The sequence below is a fragment of the Ranitomeya imitator genome, chromosome 7 (genome assembly GCF_032444005.1).
Source record: "Ranitomeya imitator isolate aRanImi1 chromosome 7, aRanImi1.pri, whole genome shotgun sequence".
Classification (NCBI taxonomy): Eukaryota; Metazoa; Chordata; class Amphibia; order Anura; family Dendrobatidae; genus Ranitomeya; species Ranitomeya imitator.
Window position 1 is genome coordinate 46421827 of NC_091288.1, and position 20632 is coordinate 46442458.

The window sequence follows — 20632 nt, forward strand, 5'->3', positions numbered from 1 at the left end:
CCCGAGGGTAACAGGAAAAATTCGACCCCACAATTTGTTGTCCAATTTGTCCTGAGTGCGCTGATACCCCATATGTGGGGGGGAACCACTGTTTGGGCGCATGGGAGGGCTCGGAAGGGAAGGAGCTCCATTTGGAATGAGGACTTAGATGGAATGGTCTGCAGGTGTCACATTGCATTTGCAGAGCCCCTAATGTACCTAAACAGTAGAAACCTCCCACAAGTGACACCATTTTGGAAACTAGACCCCCTAAGGAACTCATCTAGATGTGTTGTGATAGCTTTGAACCCCCAAGTGTTTCACTACAGTTTGTAACGCAGAGCCGTGAAAATTAAAAAAAAAAATCTTTCCCCCCAAAATTATTTTTTAGCCCCCAGTTTTGTATTTTCCCGAGGGTAAGAGGAGAAATTCGACCCCAAAAGTTGTTGTCCAATTTGTCCTGAGTACGCTGATACCCCGTATGTTGGGGGAAACCATCGTTTGAGCGCATGGCAGAGCTCGGAAGGGAAGGAGCGCCATTTGGAATGCAGACTTAGATGGAATGGTCTGCAGACGTCACATTGCGTTTGCAGAACCCCTAATGTACCTAAACAGTAGAAACCCCCCACAAGTGACCCCATATTGGAAACTAGACCCCCCAGGGAACTAATCTAGATGTGTTGTGAGAACTTTGAACCCCCAAGTGTTTCACTACAGTTTATAACGCAGAGCCGTGAAAATAAAAAATCTTTTTTTTTCCCACAAAAAATATGTTTTAGCCCCGAGTTTTGTATTTTCCAAGGGTAACAGGAGAAATTGGACCCCAAAAGTTGTTGTCCTATTTGTCCTGAGTACGCTGATACCCCATATGTTGGGGTAAACCCCTGTTTGGGCACACGGGAGATCTCGGAAGGGAAGAAGCACTGTTTTACTTTTTCAACGCAGAATTGGCTGGAATTGAGATCGGACGCCATGTCGCGTTTGGAGAGCCCCTGATGTGGGGTTTCCACTGTTTAGGCACAATTATAACTGAAACCCTAATCCAAACACATCCCTAACCCTAATCCCAACAGTAACCCTAACCACACCTCTAACCCAGACACACCCCTAACCCTAATCCCAACCCTATTCCCAACCGTAAATGTAATCTAAACCCTAACTGTAACTTTAGCCCCAACCCAAACTGTAGCCCTAGCCCTAGCCCTAACCCTAATCCTAACCCTAGCCCTAACCCTAGCCCTAACCCTAGCCCTAACCCTAGCCCTAACCCTAACCCTAGCCCTAACCCTATCCCTAGCCCTAACCCTAACCCTAGCCCTAACCCTAGCCCTAACCCTAACCCTAGCCCTAACCCTAGCCCTAACCCTAACCCTAACCCTAGCCCTAACCCTAGCCCTAACCCTAGCCCTAACCCTAGCCCTAACCCTAGCCCTATCTCTAACCCTAGCCCTAATGGGAAAATGGAAATAAATACATTTTTTTAATTTTTCCCTAACTAAGGGGGTGATGAAGGGGGGTTTGATTTACTTTTATAGCGGGTTTTTTAGCGGATTTTTATGATTGGCAGCCGTCACACACTGAAAGACGCTTTTTATTGCAAAAAATATTTTTTGCGTTACCACATTTTGAGAGCTATAATTTTTCTATATTTTGGTCCACAGAGTCATGTGAGGTCTTGTTTTTTGCGGGACGAGTTGACATTTTTATTGGTAACATTTTCGGGCACGTGACATTTTTTGATTGCTTTTTATTCCGATTTTTGTGAGGCAGAATGACCAAAAACCAGCTATTCATGAATTTCTTTTGGGGGAGGCGTTTATACCGTTCCGCGTTTGGTAAAATTGATAAAGTAGTTTTATTCTTCGGGTCAGTACGATTACAGCGACACCTCATTTATATCATTTTTTTATGTTTTGGCGCTTTTATACGATAAAAACTATTTTATAGAAAAAATAATTATTTTAGCATCGCTTTATTCTCAGGACTATAACTTTTTTATTTTTTTGCTGATGATGCTGTATGGCAGCTCGTTTTTTGCGGGACAAGATGACGTTTTCAGCGGTACCATGGTTATTTATATCTGTCTTTTTGATCGCGTGTTATTCCACTTTTTGTTCGGCGGTATGATAATAAAGCGTTGTTTTTTGCCTCGTTTTTTTTTTTTTTTTCTTACGGTGTTTACTGAAGGGGTTAACTAGTGGGCCAGTTTTATAGGTCGGGCCGTTACGGACGCGGCGATACTAAATATGTGCACTTTTATTGTTTTTTTTTTTTTTTTAGATAAAGAAATGTATTTATGGGAATAATATTTTTTTTTTTTTCATTATTTTGGAATATTTTTTTTAATTTTTTTTTACACATTTGAAAATTTTTTTTTTTACTTTTTTACTTTGTCCCGGGGGGGACATCACAGATCAGTGATCTGACAGTTTGCACAGCACTCTGTCAGATCACTGATCTGACATGCACCACTGCAGCCTTCACAGTGCCTGCTCTGAGCAGGCTCTGTGAAGCCACCTCCCTCCCTGCAGGACCCGGATCCGCGGCCATCTTGGATCCGGGGCTGGAGGGAGCAGGGAGGGAGGTGAGACCCTCGCAGCAACGCGATCACATCGCGTTGCTGCGGGGGGTCAGGGAAGCCCGCAGGGAGCCCCCTCCCTGCACGGTTCTTCCCTGCACCGCCGGCACATCGCGATCATCTTTGATCGCGGTGTGCCAGGGGTTAATGTGCCGGGGGCGGTCCGTGACCGCTCCTGGCACATAGTGCCGGATGTCAGCTGCGATAGGCAGCTGACACCCGGCCGCGATCGGCGGCGCTCCCCCCGTGAGCGCCGCCGATCGCGCTGGACGTACTATCCCGTCCATGGTCATAGGGGCCCACCCCACATGGACGGGATAGTACGTCCGATGTCAGAAAGGGGTTAAATGGTGGGAAACTGACACAACAGTACTTAGTCGACGCATACGTTAAAATTGAAGCTAATCGTCTAAATTTCATACGAATGAACCAAAAACAACTTAAAGTTGAAGACTACTGCGTTCTTCAAGAACATTTTCAAAAACAATCAATTCAAAAGGGAATTCCAATTGGAAAAACAGTAATTCTCTCGTCGTCGTTTGAAGATAGCCCCCACAACATGGAACAGCGTTATCAAGATCTAGAACCTTGGCAACAAGTTGAACACAGGCCAGACTTAGTCGCACGCATATTTCGACTGAAACTCAGCAGCCTTTTGAAAGACATCAAAAATTGGCTTTTTGGGACAGTCATAGCAATGGTACACGTCATAGAATTTCAGAAACGAGGTCTCCCATATCTTAGAAGCGGATTCCAAGTTTCGCACGGAGGAAGAAATCAACAACGTTGTGTGGGCTGAAATTCCTAACCAAGAAAAGTATCCTGAACTGTATAATATTGTAGTCTCTCATATGGTTCATGGCCCATGCGGTGTAGCAAATCCAAAAAGTCCATGCATGGAAAACGGAAAGTGTACAAAAGGGTTTCCAAAAGAATTGAAACAGCACTCTGTTAAATACTTGGATGGCTACCCATCCTACCGGCGACAACACATTGATAACATTGTTCGCAACAAAAAAATTATTAATAACTCATGGATAGTCCCATACAACCCGTACTTATGAAAACACTACAACTGTCACATCAACGTAGAAATCTGTGCTTCAATAAAAAGTGTATAATATATTTTCAAGTACATCTACAAGGGGCATGACAAAGCTAACGTTGAAATACAACAGAAAACAGTCAATCACGGTGAATCATCAACTTTTGTTGACTCAAGATATGTGAGTGCTCCAGAAGCTACTTGGAGGATATTTGTGTTTCCAATGCATTCACAGTCCCATGCCATTATACATTTAGCTATTCATTTACCAAATCAACAGCAGCTTTATTTCTTTGAAGATGATCAAGTCAAAGATGTCTCAAAAACTTTAAGCACAACGTCAAATTTAATGGAATGGTTTTTGCTGAACTGAGGTGACAAAAACTCAAGGCAGTATTTGTATAGAGAGATTCCAGAGCATTACGTTTGGAATAAATCTTGGAATCCAAGAAAACGAGGGCTTAGCAGAATAATTGGACACATGTATACAGTTAGTGTCAAGGATCAAGAAAGATATTACCTTCGGCTGTTACTACTGCATGTCGAAGGAGCTACAAGTTATGACGATTTGAAAATAGTTAACGGAGTATTTCACGATACATTTAAAGCTGCAGCTTTGGCTTTAGGACTTCTATTGGATGATACTGTGTGGAGACTTACTTTAGAAGACGCAGTTACCCTACATATGCCTAAGCAACTTTGCGAATTGTTTGCCAACATCTGCGTATTTAGACTGCCTACAAATCTGGCTCAACTTTGGACAAATTTCAAAGAACATCTAATCGAGGATTACTGCTTACGTCTTCACAACAGAAGTGGAAATTGACAAAATTGTGAATCTTATGCCATGCAAGATGTCCAAAATGTCTTATTACTGCATGGAAAAACATTTTCAGACTTTAATTGGCCACAGCCTGCAATTCAAGTTCCACAAGTTCCAGAGTATGACGAAGCTTACAAATTTTTGTTGGCAACAGAGAAGAGAAACTCCTTAAATCAACAACGGATTGCATATGACACTATTGTGAGCGCTATAGAAAACCAAGCAGATGCAACTCCAAAATGTTTCTTTATTGATGGTCCAGGAGGGAGTGGTAAAACATACCTCTATGAAGTTTTAATGCATCACGTTAGAGGGTTGGGAAAAGTCGTATTGCCATCTGCTACAACAGGTATTGCAGCAAACCTTTTACGAGGAGGTGGCACTATCCATTCACTCTTTGGGATACCAGTTCCAGTCAACGAAATCTCCGTTTCCAGAATAAAACAAGACACATTTGCAGGAAGACAGTTAAGCAACCCAAATCTTTTGATACTTGACGACTGCACCATGGCACCCAAATACGCTTTGAGCTTAATTGACAGACTTCTGCATGAAGTAATGACGACAAATGTTGCTGAAAAAAATGAAGTTCCGTGTAGAGGTAAAGTTTTTGTCATTGGCGGAGATTTTAGACAATGCCTTCCTGTCATACCAAGTGGAACAAGAACAGATGTTATCGAGTCCAGCTTAAAAATGGCTGACCTTTGGAAACAGTTTAATAAACTCCAACTAATTAACAACATGCAAACTTCTGACCCAGAGTACAGCAACTGGCTTCTTAAACTTGGTAACGGTGAACTTAGCAACGAGTATAACCTTGGAGAAGACATTATTGAAATACCAGAAGACATGTTGTGCACTGTGTAACAACCCTGCTGGCATCACTGCATGACCTTCCATTCCCCACCTGCCTGTTACATTAACTCACTCACCCAGTGCCATGCTTTGAGATCTGTCTGCTGCTGGCTCCATGCCATGTGCTCCATGGCCGCTTACTCTGTATACACTTCCTGGCTGTGTTCATAGGGGGGCGGTGCCAGGAACTCTGGATTCTTATTGAGACTGTGTGCACGTCCCTAAGGTGTCCCTGGCCAATAGCCTAGAGGCCTCTGATACTTAAGGCATCCTCACCCATTGGAGGATGCCTGAGCAAACTGCTTCCCTCAGTTAGCACTTGCTACTGAGCTGCCAGGTCGTGTCTGTTTCCTGTCTCTGAGGGCTGCAATAGGCAGGCCTTTAACTGTGTTCCATTACTTCTGTGTCTGTACTCTGGTCTATGTCCATTCCTGTTCCTTCTTTGTTTGTTTACCATTCTCACTCTGCTGTGTTTACCTCTGCATTACCTCTCTGCTCTGCTTGCCACTGTCGGTGGCTCTGCCTCTCTCTGCTCTGTTCACCACTACCTGTGGCTCTGTGCTTTTCTGCTCAGTTCTGCCACAACCTGTGGTTCTATGCCTCTCAGCTTTGCTCGCCACAATCTGTGGCTCTGCACCCTCTGCCTCTTGGCTTTGCCTCCTGCGGTTCTGGCTCTTGGCGTTGCCTCCTGCAGTTCGCTCTTGGCTCCGTCTCCAGCATCTCTGCTCTTGGCTCTGTCTCCAGCAGATCCGCTCTCGGCTCCGCCTCCAGTGGCTCTGTCCTTAGCTCTGCCTTCTTCTTTTCTGCTCTTATCTCTGCTTTCTCCTTCTCTGCTCTTAGCTCCACCTCCTGCTCTTACTCCGCCTCCTGTGATCCTGCTTTGCATCCACTCTTGCTCTACCTCTGTTCAGCTACTTGCCGTACAGGTCTCTACCTGTTTTTTTATGTTCTCCAGTCTGAACAGGTTCTTACCTGTTTCCATATACCCGCCTGTATACCAGTTCCTACCAGAGTATCAGCCCTGTCTGCCAGAGTACCAGCCATGCCCGCCTGTCTGCCAGAGTGCCAGCCATGCCCATTTGCCTGCCTGTATCTCCGTCAAACCAGTCTGCCCGTCAGTGCCTCTGCTGTACCCATCCGTCAGCCAGTGTCACAGCCGTGCCTGCCTGTGTCTTGTCCCCAGTGGGATCAGCATCCACAGTCAGACTCCACCCTGTAGTGGTAGCTTCCTATTGCACAAGTCTGACCTCACCATCAGAAGCTCCAGCAAACACCTAGAAAGCCACTTAGTTACGCCCATTCCAGGGAAGTTTGGTCTGTGGTCCAGTGGGGCCACACACCCAGACGCCCGTGTCAACCAGTCTTGGCGCGAGCGTTACAGATTGCTGAGTCCCATGAGCCATCGCTCTCGGAGCGAGATGAATTTTTTTCTAGCCATTTATTGGCCCCTGAAAGATTTTTATAACCAATTGAAAGATCTGCCTACACCTACTCCAGGTGGTCAACCCATAGTCTCAGAAGAGTTGTATAAATACCTTGCTTATAAAGAACTCCTTCCGAAGCCTTCGCCAAGATACTATGGGGATCCAGAGGAGTGCATATAGTTCCTGAAGCGTAGTCTGATGTATATCGAAGCAAATGCATCCAATTTCACTTCTGATTGGTCCAAGGTAGGATTCATGTTGGAAAAAACAAAATCCAGCTCACCATACCGACATTCCCAAGAGCTCGGAGCACGGAACCGCTGTGTCAGGGCGTAGACGAACAGGAAAGAGAAGGAGATCCAGCTCAACAAAATAGTGAAAAATCCATAGTTTATTTCACTTAAAATATAGTGAAAGGACAAAACATCAGCATACAAAAAAATATTTTAAAACCAAGGTCAACGCGTTTCCGGTGACTAAGCACCCTTAATCATGATACCTGGTACAAGACATGTCTATACTTTTATACTAGTATCCGGTTATCGCTCCGGTGCTGCAATTGGTAGAATTGTCTAATCAAGCAAAAATAGACACACATGATAATGGAAGCAAGACAAGCTTGATAGAAGCACAAAAACAAATGTTTGAGTTAAACAAAAAAGCAGAGAAAACAGAAATAGCATAAGATACAAAAACTATATACAAAATGAAAAATGAAATAACATTACCATAATCATTGAATAAATACAAAAATATAATGGTAAAATAATATGTACAGTGTCATATGTTGTGAACCCACATAACAATATAAAGCTTGAGTTGCTAGATATTATTTGTAAACCCTCGGAATAGTAATAAAATGCCCTAGTACCTTAATACATAGCGGGTTCACAAACAACTATGAAAACAGCCAAAATAGGTTGGAGCAAGTAGGTAAAAGCACAGCTGCAGACGCCGTGACAATGTAACAGCAGTCGGCAAACAGGGGGAAACAAAAGGGCAGATTGATAACTATTAGCCTCACAAAAGAGTCGATAATTATGCGGGAGATATAAACTACAAATTTAGTAACTAGATGTCAAAAAAGCGACTTCATTGTTTGCAAACCCTCGGAATACTAATAAAATTCCCTGATACCTTTGAAAGTAGCAAGCTCACAGACAACCATGGATGGAAAAACAAAACAATCAATGGCAGAGACCTCCCAAACAGGGAGTTGAAACAGCCGAAATAGGTAGGAGCAAATAGGTAAAAACACAGCTGAAGACGCCGTAACAATGTAACAGCGGCCGGCAAACAGGAGGGAACGGAAGGGAAAATAGATAGCTATTAGCCTCACAAAAAAAAGTTATTGATTATGCAGAAAGTATAAACTACAAATTTGGTTACTAGATGTTAGAAAAACAACATCCTTATTTGTGAACCCTCAGAATACTAATAAAATTCCTTAATATCTTTGAAAGTAGCGGGCTCACAAGCAGCTATGGATGAAAAAGCAAAACAATCTATGGCAGAAATCTCTCAAACAGAGGGCTGAAACAGCCAAAGTAGGTTGGAGCAAAATGGGTAGAAGCACAGCTGAAGACGCCGTGACAGTGTAACAGCGGCCTGCAAACAAGGAAGAAAAAAAAAAAGGGGCGAGTAGATAGCTATTAGCCTAAAAAAAGAGTCATTTATTATACGGGAAATATAAACTACAAATTTAATTATTAGATGTCAGAATAGTAACTTCATTGTTTGTGAACCCTCAGAAAACTAATAAAAGAGCATGAGATCTTTCCTTTTATTTAGACCATGTGGAATTCTTGTACCAAGTTTAAAGATCCACCATGATTCCCTGTTTCTCAGGGTCACCTCAATGTCTCCTCCTCTAAATGGTTTATGAATTTTTTCTATCGCATAAATTTTAAGTGACTCAAGGTTAGAGTGATGATAATTAATAAAATGTTGTGAAACTTGTGAAGTATTCCTATTAGCACTAATATTTTCAACATCATAAATATGTTCACGAATACGTGTTTTTAAAGACCGTATGGTGCTCCCCACGTATTTAAGATGACATGCCATGCACTCCATGATGTATACCACATTTTTGGTGTTACAGTTCATGAAAGTCTTAATGGGATAAACATTTTGATTACTGGCATCAGTGAAATTATGGCATTTACCCGAAAATTTGCAAGTTTTACATGCCATCGCACCACATTTAAAAAAAACCCTTTCGTGCTGAGCCAATGAGAGGGTTGCGCAGAGTGGGCATGAAGAGAACTCGGAGATAAGCTCGAGCCTAAAGAGGGGGCTCTTCTGGACACAATTCTGTATCCATTACTCAAAATTTGAGCTATATCAGCATCCTCCTTCAGAATAGTCAGATTATTAGTCAAAATTTTCCTGATTGTATTAAATTGATTACTGTACTGGAAGACCACAGTGATTGAATTTTGAGGAGATAAACTTTGATTTTGTTTACTATGGAAACGAGGTCGTCGAGCGACAATTTTTTCTGCTCTTTTTAGATGCCAGTCACTGTAGCCTCTCTGCACAAGTCTATCCTTTATGCCCTCGATCTCTTGGGAGTAATCTTCCAGTGTGCTACAATTACGTTTTGCTCTTACCATCTCCCCTATAGGGATACTTTTGATAGTATGTTTGGGATGGTGACTGTTAGCACGCAATATTGTATTCCCTGCTGTAATTTTCCGGAAAGTAGAAGTAACAATTGGGGTATTAGGTATCCCCTTTAGTTTTAAATCTAGAAACTCTATACACGTGTGGTCTTGGCGTGAAATAAATTTAAGATTGAATGGATTGTGATTAGGATTCATGTTGACCTACCAAGCAGGAGATGCATTGAATTGGATGAACCCTCTCTGGGAAGCAAGGGATCTAATCCTCTCAAACCTTGAGGCCTTCCTGATGGCCTTCCTTAAAGCCTTCAAAGTGCCTTAACCAGCTCCTCCTGCAAAGTCTTCCCTCACTAGATCCCAGACGAGCAAATTCCCCGAAGAAACCGCCACGTCTGACCAAGTCTGTCCAAAACAGGCCTGTTCCTCTACCTGTTCCTGCAGCTACCCAAGCAAAACCCAAGAAGGCTGTTAAAAGTGGGCTGGCAAAGCAGCAGCCCGAATCCAGCCACAAGACGGGGACACGGTATCGCTGCGGTTGCAAGGAACATCCAGATGGTCACTGCCTTGTCGATCTAAAACTCCAAAACCCTGGGCCACCAGGAGAGGCTGCCCTAGGAGAAAGTACTTCCTCTCCATCAAAATCTAAGACTGTGTCTCTGTTTTCCCGGGAGCTTTGGCATGATAAAGTCGCCTGCCATTCGGAGTTGGTGTGTAGTCTCCATCTTACAGCTCCAGAACCTGGTGAGGGCGTTGTCTGAAGTTGGTCAAGCCCTACTCAAGAGCAGTCTAGTCCTCCAAGGACAACTACAGCTCCAGGTAGGAGCCTTATACTCAAAGAAGTTTATCTTCCGTATGCTGTCTATTATGCCCATGGGTCATTCTGAGTCAAGGACTCACCCACCCGCTCTGGTCAAGAGTTCCAGCAAAATGCTCCATTTGAATTTACCCAGTCACGAGAAGTGTCTGGTTCCCATGCATCAAAGTCAGTCAACTGTGTCGTCATCTTCTTCTGCTGGTCTGCTAGTCATCGAGTCAAGGTGTGCTGACGTCACCAAAGATGGGGAAGCGGTGACTATCTCTCCACATGTCTCCAGTGACTATACCAGTGATTTGTTAGTCGTCGAGTCAAGATGTGCTGACATCACCAAAGATGGGAAAGCGGTGACAATCTCTCCACTCAACTCCTATGACTGTACCTATAACTTGCTCATGGAAACACCTCTGCCTCTTGGACGTTTTCTTCTGGATAACGGGCAGAGGATGGTTCCTATGTGGGTACCTTCATCATCCATGTGGCCGGTTGGTGAAGATTCCGAAGCAGAAATTTCCTCATCTCAATTTTTTCCTGATCCAGTGGAGCTGTTGCTCTCCACACTCAGCTCCGATGATTTTTCCTGTGTTCAGTATTCTAGAACATCTCTGTTACCTGAAAGTTTGTCTCTGGATATCGGGCAGAAGATGTATCCTGTGAAAGTTCCTTCGGCCTCCATGTGGCCAGCTGGTGAAGGTATCAAGTCAGTAGCATCCAAGTCTCTGCCTCTTTTCTACCTGGAGGAAATGGTCCAGTCCATTGTGGAAGCTAACCCCATTGGGTACAAAGAGAGTTTGCTATCTGAGATTTCTGATGAAGCTAATCCTGTTGAGCACAAAGAGACTTTGTTTTCTGAGATTCCATGTGACCCGTTTGCCTTATCCTACTTTGAAGATGTTATGATGACTTGGATTGTGAGTGGTCTCTTTCTTCTTCTACAGATCATTCTGGCAAGTTTGGAGAAGAGGGGGCGTAAAGGTGTCCCTGGCCAATAGCCTAGAGGCCTCTGATACTTAAAGCATCCTCACCCATTGGAGGATGCCTGAGCAAACTATTTCCCTCAGTTAGCACTTGCTACTGAGCTGCCAGGTCGTGTCTGTTTCCTTTCTCTGAGGGCTGCAATACGCAGGCCTTTATCTGTGTTCCGTTACTTCTGTGTCTGTACTCTGGTCTATGTTCGTTCCTGTTCCTTCTTTGTTTGTTTACCATTCTCACTCTGCTGTGTTTACCTCTGTGTTACCTCTTTGCTCTGCTTGCCACTGTCGATGGCTCTGCCTCTCTCTGCTCTGTTCACCACTACCTGTGGCTCTGTGCTTTTCTGCTCAGTTCTGCCACAACCTGTGGTTCTGTGCCTCTCAGCTTTGCTCGCCACAATCTGTGGCTCTGCACCCTCTGGCTCTTGGCTTTGCCTCCTGCGGTTCTGGCTCTAGGCGTTGCCTCCTGCAGTCGTTCTTGGCTCCGCCTCCAGCATCTCCACTCTTGGCTTCGCCTCCAGCGTCTCCGCTCTTGGCTCTGCCTCCAGCGGCTCCACTCTGGGCTCCACCTCCAGTGGCTCCATCCTAAGCTCTGCCTTCTCCTTCTCTGCTCTTATCTCTGCCTTCTCCTTCTCTGCTCCTAGCTCTGCTTTCTCCTTCTCTGCTCTTAGCTCCACCTCCTGCTCTTACCCCGCCTCCTGTGATCCTGCTTTGCATCCGCTCTTGCTCTACCTCTGTTCAGCTACTTGCTGTACAGGTCTCTACCTGTTTCTTTATGTTCTCCAGTCTGAACAGGTTCTTACCTGTTTCCATACACCCGCCTGTACACCAGTTCCTACCAGAGTATCAGCCCAGAGTGCCAGCCATGCCCGCCTGTCTGCCAGAGTGCCAGTCGTGCCCGTCTGCCTGCCTGTATCTCCGTCAAGCCAGTCTGCTTGTCAGGGCCTCTGCCGTACCCGCCCGTCAGCCAGTGTCACAGCTGTGCCTGCCTGCCTGTGTCTTGTCCCCAGTGGGATCAGCATCCACAGTCAGACTCCACCCTGTAGTGGTACCTGGTAGCTTCCTATTGCACAAGTCTGACCTCACCATCAGAGGCTCCAGCGAACACCTAGGAAACCACTTAGCTACGCCCCTTCCAGGGAAGTTTGGTCTGTGGTGCAGTGGGGCCACACCCCCAGACGCCCGCGCCAACCAGTCTGGGCACGAACATTACACACTGACTGCATCATAAGTGATGTTTTTGTACAATGCGTTGAAATTGATGTGAAAGACCAAAACAGTGTTGAGAGGGCCTCTTCCCATGCAATTCTCTGTCCCAAGAACGATGACGTGGCTCTGCTAAATTCCCGTGTGATGGATAGAATGCCTGGAGAGTATAAGTTGTACAAAAGTGATGATTCAGTGGATGTAGACAATGAAGATGAACAAGAGCATTATCCAGTTGAATTTTTAAATAGTCTTACACCAACAAGAATGCTATTCCACGGACTTCAACTCCAAGTTGGAACAATCGTAATGTTGCTGCGGAATCTAAATACAAAAAATGTTCTATGTAATGGAACTCGCCTTATTGTTACTGGACTCCATTCCCACGTAAGTCAAGCAAGAATGATCACTGGATCAGCAAAAGCAGACGAAGTGTTCATTCCACACATTGATTTATGTCATTCGGGCACCGGTCTTCCATTTAGGCTTTGGCGTCGACAGTTTCCAGTAAAACCAGCTTTTGCCATGACAATACACAAGTCACAAGGTCAAACTCTACACCGTGTTGACATATATCTACCAGAGCCCGGTTTTGGTCATGGACAACTCTACGTTGCATTTTCAAGAGTTAAAATGAGATCCAACGTCAAGGTGCAAGTTCTTCATACCCCTTTACAAGGAAAGTTGTTTATAGATAGTCAAAAGGTATTCACAAGAAATGTGGTGTACAAAAACATTTTGGGTTGATATTGTTAGCAAATATATTAAAGTGTCGATGTTCTTTTATCCGATGATTTATTTAAATACAGTTATCCGATTACTTATTTAAATACAGTTAGATATTCATGTAATGGTTTATATATTTTAATGATCTGTTTAATAATTTCGTTCAGCTGTGTTAAGCTCTAAGAGCAATAAAATTTAATGATAATGTATATATTTTACCCCAAAAATCCTGTGTATTCATTGCATTATTCTTAAATCTTCATAAATAAACTACATGCATATTCTAGAATACCCGATGCGTTAGAATCGGGCCACCATCTTGTAGAAAAATAATTATTTTATGGAGAAGTTTTTCTTCTGATCTAAAACATAGAACCCCCCTTCAAAACCAAATTATAATTAAAGGGTCCCCTCTGCTTCCATTAGCATAACTGATGAAATAGATAACTTACTCTGTGTTTTCTTAAACCGGAACAGACAAACAGAATGTCTGAACAGACGTGAGCATAGCCTAAGCAATTTAACCCATCAAGCTGCTACCCTAAAGTGTCTTAATACCCCCTTTCTATGCTGTTGGTGAATGTGGCAAGTTCTGGCCCTACACTGCAGGACATATTAAAGCTGCACACCTCTAGCAATGTCAATCAAATGGCACAGAGGAGGGGTTATGGTCGCGTTACAGCAGAAGAGTCAGGACACCAGGCCTCAGCATCTCCCAGTGGACACTTACCAGCTAATTTTCATCCCATGTCTGAGGCAATAACACTTTATTTTCTCCTTTTTTCAGTACATCATGATCTGTGACATAAATATGTTTGAAATAGACATCACATAATCCACATATGGTAGCTCTGGCGGCAGTGTGGTGGAATCAGATCTGATGACAGATTCTCATCAGTGATGCAGCTACTTTTCGACTTAATGACATAAAAAATGTTGTTTTCTTTTTACTCTCTGCATTTCGGAAAGAATAACTTTATTACATTTCTTTATTGATATCACTGTATGAGGCGTTATTTTATACAGTATTATTTGTGTTTCTTTATGTACCATTCGGGGGAATTTTTCTTTATTTTACATTTTAAATACTAAAATACTACAATTAAGTCATAATGATATTATGGCTACAAAAAGTGTTCCTAGAGCAAAACTTAGCATGCTCTAACAACAGGCTATATTTGCGCACTATCATGGCTTTCTTTTTAGGTCCCCATGAGTGGGATTGACTGTATGGTGTTAACAAAATCCTTCTGTACATTTAGTGACCACAGTAATTAAAAGAGTTACATAGTGAGCATCAGAGGTTCTTCAGTAACTGCCATTACAAATACCATGCATCCAATTAAGGCTGGTTTCACATTCGCGTTTGTGTCCGCAGTGTTTCTGACGCATACATCCGCATGCGTCTTGATTTCCTATCGTTAACATTGTAGACACAGGTGCTTGCGTTTGCATGCGTTCGCCCACGTTTGCTTACACATGCGTTTTTTTCGCGGTGTGCGGCGGAGCATGGCTGACGCACCATGTTAGAATTTTTGAGGCGGCAAATTTCCATCAAATATGCGCAGGCATGCCCTTGCGGATGAGTGCGTTAAAAACGCATTACTGTCTATGGGAACGCATGCATACGCTTGTCTTTGCGTACGCATGTGTTTGATGCGCTTGCGTACTTCGGACTGCGCATGTCCAGGAACTGATTGAGACACACCCATTGAGACACTCCCTCCTGGAAATATCAAACGCATGCACATAAAAACGCGAACGCATGCAAAAACGTGTGCAAACATTGTGGTTTTTTAACCATCATGCGTAATATGATGTGGATAAAAAATGCAGCGTTAGCATGTGTTTTGTAATGCGTTTGTGGTTGCGGATGAGATGCTGCGGACCCAACCGCAAATGGGCAACATCCTACAACTCCACCTTCAATGGTCATTTTTAAGTGTTTAGACTATGTGTCCGTATTTTTGCTGCGTCCAAAATTCTGCGTTCAATTGAACCCAGGTAATTCCTCAGGTAATTCCTTAGTGTTCACTGAACCATGCGGATTTACTGCATTTAATACATTCCTATTGATGACATTTCTGTTCCGGAGACTAGTGTCCCCGCAATAGCAATTGACGCACTGCATGTCAGTTACCGTGGATGATCCACAGATGCACATGCACGCATAGTGAACATGGGATTTCTAGAAATTCCATCCCCTATGCTGTATCATCTGGCCACTGCAGTTTTGATGCTGTGTAACTACGCAGCATCAAAGTAACTATGCAGCATCAAAACCACAGCAATTCCTGATGATGGGTATGTACCTTTAATGTACACCAACACATGATAGTTTTAGCCAAAAAGAATCAGTATTCAGGCAGTGAAATCATTTGGTGCTTTTGGCATTAATGAGGCACGAGACGTTAGAGCCTTGAAAAAGCATCCATACCCAGGAACGTTTCAACATTATTTCATATTACACCCACTTATCTTCCACATGCTGTGTCCCAAATATTGCATGTTGATGAAGGTCGTTAGATGAGACCAAAGTAGAACTTTTTTGGTTAAATGCAAAATTCTATGTATGGTGGTAACTAACAATGCACATCAACCTGAAAACACCATAACCACAGTCAAACATGGCGGTGGCAGCATCATGCTGTGGGGATGCTTTTCTTGAGCAGGGACAGGGAAGCTGGTCAGAGAGAATGGGAAGATGGAAGGAGCAAAATACAGTGCAATCCTGGAGGAAAACCTGTTTGCGACTGCAAAAGACTTGAGACTGGCGCATAGGTTCACCTTCCAGCAGGATGACTCTAAACAGACTGCCAGAGCTATAGTGGATGGTTTACATCAGGACATATCCATGTGTGTGAATTGTCCAGTCACAGTCCATACCTAAATCCCATTAAGAATCTGAGACAAGACTTGAAAATTGCTGTTCATCGACAATCTCCATACAATTTCACAGTGCTAGAGATAGTTTAAAAAGCAGAATGGGCAAAAATTTCAGCTTTTTAAATGTGCAAAGTTGGTAGACACAGACCCCACAAGACTTGCAGAAGAATTTGCAGCGAAATGTGGTCCTACAAAGCATTGACTCGGGGGGTTGAATACAAATACACTTCACAATTTTAGAAATATTCAGAATACCATGTATCATTTTTTTACACTTCGCAGACACTTGCTACTTAGTGTTGTTATATCACATCAATTCCCAATAAATATTTTTAAGATTGTGGGTGTCACATGAAAGTATGTGGAAAACTTCACAGGGTATTAATACTTTTTCAGGGCAGTGTATATGCCTCTTTCTGGTACGATGAAAAGTCGTGACTTTGGGGTTTTGCAACAGACATCAGATGAGTGGTGGTGAAATGGATCATTGACCAGTTTAAAGTAAGTGTATCTAAAAGATCTAACTCCATTTATCACTTTTCAGTGATGCCCTTCATGCTTTTGGAGAACATAAAATGACAGTTTCATTCATGCCTGATACTGAAGAGGGCTAATTATGAACTCATCTATCCTAGCCATGCCAATGTTGTAGTAACAGAGAACAGGACTAATTATAAGTGTTAAAAATGAGCAAAACAATTCTCATGTAACCTACTCAATGAAGATGGCTTCCAGAGCAATTTGGGTAAAGATAACATTTTCTCATTGACATTTATTAATTCATTTCAATTTTAACAAATAAGTATTTGAATTAAAGAAAGTGAGGAGATTTATAAAGTGAACTGTCATCATGGACAATATTAAAGTAGAAGGCTACTCTACTTTGGGATAATGCAGCTTACCAGTAAGACATGTATGGTATCCTCCTGGATCCAGGCAGCACAGGATGGTCCAGTTGGAGAGGAAGCAATGAAATCCCATTGCTCACCGCTAATGCCTGTGATTGGCTAAAGCAGTCAGGTGACTGGAATGGTGCACCATCGGATGGGTCTCAGATGTTCATTAGACCTACAGCAATCTAATATTGAAGGCAAATAAGAAGGATGGCAAATTGGAAACTTCAGTTTAAAGAAAACTTTTATTTAAGAAATAACACTTATTTAAAAAAGATTTTTATTAAATTTTTTTACTGTGGCTGTACAATATGTATAGAATAAACACTTCTTGATATAATGCTATGCTCACCTTGGGGCTCCCATCTGGGGCACTATCCTACTCCTCATTGGGATCAGAGTACCTGCTTGGACTTCTGCTGCTCTCTTTGTTTTTTTCTCTATTTTGCAAAGTGCACAATGCAACTGGTCTCTTAGAAGACACAAGTACCGCCAGTCATCAAATGTCCTGGATTTTTTTTAAAAAGAATCCTTTCCCATTGTTTTATCTATAAGGTCCATGAAGTATCTTATCTGTGCAAAGTCGTTAGCTATTTCTCTTTCTTTTGGCATTGAGTTTGTTTATTTACTCACCGCTAAGCACATCTACCCACCTGCCGCTTGACCGTCCACTCCGTCACTATTGTGAAGCTACTCTGATTGCCCTGGCATCCTCAAGGTCTGAGTATGCTTTGGTACCATTTATTGAAATAATTCATTCATAACGAAGGCTACTCTGCGGTTAGCGATCTACCTGGTTTCATGCAGTCCAGTCCAGATTTCTATGCAAAGAATAAAGTGTAAAAAAGAGAGCCCTTTAGACTTTACTACTCGTTTTAGTCCAATGTCAAATTTATGGTAACTCAGTGGATCCACATCCTCCCAGATAAGCTTTGGGACACCCATTTAACTTGTCAGCTTTGCTCTAAGGTCTGAGTAGGAGAGCATGACTTAATGGCCATTATGTTGTACTACTGAACACCTAGAAAAGCCAGAATAGCAGCACTATACGCTCTACTATAACCCATGTAATGTATAGATAGACCATGTTTATCATTTCAGAGAACATAGGATGGCTCTGTTCTGCATTCTGCTTATAGTAAGGAAACACCTTTTGTGAGGAACATAAGCTCTAGCAGGGGTTATCTCTATGCAAGGGACATATCAATCACAGACTTGACAACATTTTAAATTCCCGAAATTGGGATCATTCACACATATTCCTGAAACTACCTAGGAACAACTCAAAAACACCAAGGAATGTCCCCAGAACACACACATTAGAGTGGGGTTAGCATTACCCTGTCTCATTTTCTTGATTTAGTCTACAAGATTCTCTCACCAAAATCAGAACTGTTGGCAAACGTGCTGTCAAAATGTGGTTCTGAAGTTGAACTGAATTGATTTGAGATGCAATAACATAGAGATCTATGAACAGGTGTGGCACTGTTTTGGAAAAAAATGCACGCATATTTTTCCTCTCCTTTACAACACTGGATAACTATACTCACAGCACAGCCCTTGGTGATACATATTTCAAAACAAACGCATCAATGTTTCCCGCATTTCAATATTTATTCTTTACGATAAAAACTGGACACTTTGATTCTTACATAGAAATTCAATGATGTAGTAGCCCCGACAACCACTGTATCTCAGCTATTCATTCCATGATACTTTCTGTTGTTGGCAGGCATGTCTTTGATAATAGTCAGTCGTTTTGCAGTGCTAGACAGTATTTATCTCTGTGATTGTGAGTTGCTGGATTGTTTATCTTTGCTTGAGTTGCTTGGCTATTGCAGAGCTAGTTGAAATGATTCATGGGTCTGACAGATGTCTGGTACAGCTGGATGTGTCCTTGATTATCCCCAATGTCTGGACAGCACTGTCATTCAGCACAGCCCAAATTATCTCTATATCGACTGTGGAGTCTTGCGTGACAGTACTGTAATGGCTAATTACTAAGCATACCTTTGGTACTGAGTTCATACCAGTGGCAACAAGAAAATCTAAAGAAGGAAATTCAGTGACGTGCTCATCTTATTTCCTTACAGTGACTTTAGACATCCAATTTATTATTGCATTGCGGTGATAGATTTTATCCTATAGGAAATGCACAATTAAAATAGGTTTTGGAAGGCTAAAAAAAAAATAAAATAAAAAAATCAAAGCATAGACTGCCATTTATTTACACTTGTCACATTGAGTAATAAAGGGGTGAGCTCCATACCAGCGTTTCTGAGATGTGATTTATAGGTTATTTTTTAAGCACCCGACATTGGCTGCAATCAAACTTCGGAGCTTAAAGTTTAAACTGACAAACATCAATGGAGAATATCTGATTCATGTAAAAAGCTCAATGCTTTGTTTTAAGTAATTGTTTTTTTTGTTTGTTTTTTTTAAGACTCGAATAGGTGAGAAGAATAAATAAAAAGGAACTAAAATGTGAAGCATCCTGACAGTGATGGATTATGGATGTTGGAAATGGCTATTAGGAGGGATAGGATGTAAGTGCAATATACTCAGGAAGCATGCATGATGAACAGGCCTATGCAAAGAACGACTTTCTCTTCCGTAAGTAACCCTTTTAATATTTGGCTCTTGGTATTGTCCTCTTAACAGCGAGTGTGAGGTTAGTATAAAAAATACAGATTTGTGCTTTCCCAACTGGCCAGAAATTAGCACTTTTTGACAAACAATGTTTGCACAGAAAGGAGAGATAAGGAGTAGAGGGTACAAAATCCCATTCTGACTTTTAGTGAAGATGATGAGTTCCCAAGAGAGCAGACAAAGAAGAGCAGGAACAGCTTTTCACAAAAAAAGAATACAGTAATTTGCCACATCCTGTCCAAGCTACAACGGAATGTCACTCCGGTCTTAATTACCAGCCTAACAAAGCTATTCTGGGTTACACTGTAATTTCTCTTTTTCCTTAGATGTGAGGAGGTTGTCACCAAGTCACATGGATTTACAAGTAAGGGTGGTCCTTGGGAATGTTTCTAAATTCTTTTGGTTGAAGTATGCATGGGGTCACGTGTAGACTTTATCATTAGTCATTTGCAGGGTTGTCATATGACATGGCAGGCTTTGGATAAAAACTTAGCATAGCTTTTCTTTTTTTGAGCCTACAACTACCTGAATGACTAAATATCTTAGGTTGGATGTCCAAAGATTTTTGCTGTGGCTATTAGCTGATTTCCGATAAAGATACGTTAAAGAATAGTCATTGCCAGTGTAACCAACATCTACCGTAAGCATGCATCTGAACAAATGGAAAACCATATTAAAGGAAATCTGTCACCCCCCGTAACATTTATAACCTATTAATATGGTTATACAGGTAATAGAAATTTTACACGAGTCCTACCTGTATGCCTCATAATAATGGTCTTGTTGTGGAGAAATGATATATTCTGTCTTTATGCTAATGATTTCTTCCAGGCTCCGGGGCGTGCGGTGCCTAGAAGAAATCCCGGCCTCTTCTCCACATTACAATACTACCCCCCTCCCATGCACGCCAGTTATGGCCCCGAAATCCTGTACCTGCACCCCCTCAAAAACACATAACTAATCCTCCTTTCTATGGGCACTACACTCAGGGATCTCCAGGGATCTGTCATATGAGTGACAGACCACTGAAATTAGCTGTCAGTATTTGATGTTTCCCATAGTAACTAGCTAACTAACTGTCACTATAACAGTGGTCGTAACCATGGATACCAAAGGTTCTGTAATGCTTGCACATGAGGAAAGACATAGAGAATCA

At 42.4% G+C, this 20632-nt stretch overlaps 1 pseudogene; it reads left to right on the forward strand.

The window, feature by feature from the left end:
- The first annotated feature begins 2981 nt into the window (after window positions 1-2981).
- Window positions 2982-3975, forward strand: LOC138646083 (uncharacterized; annotated as a pseudogene).
- The last annotated feature ends 16657 nt before the right edge of the window (window positions 3976-20632 follow it).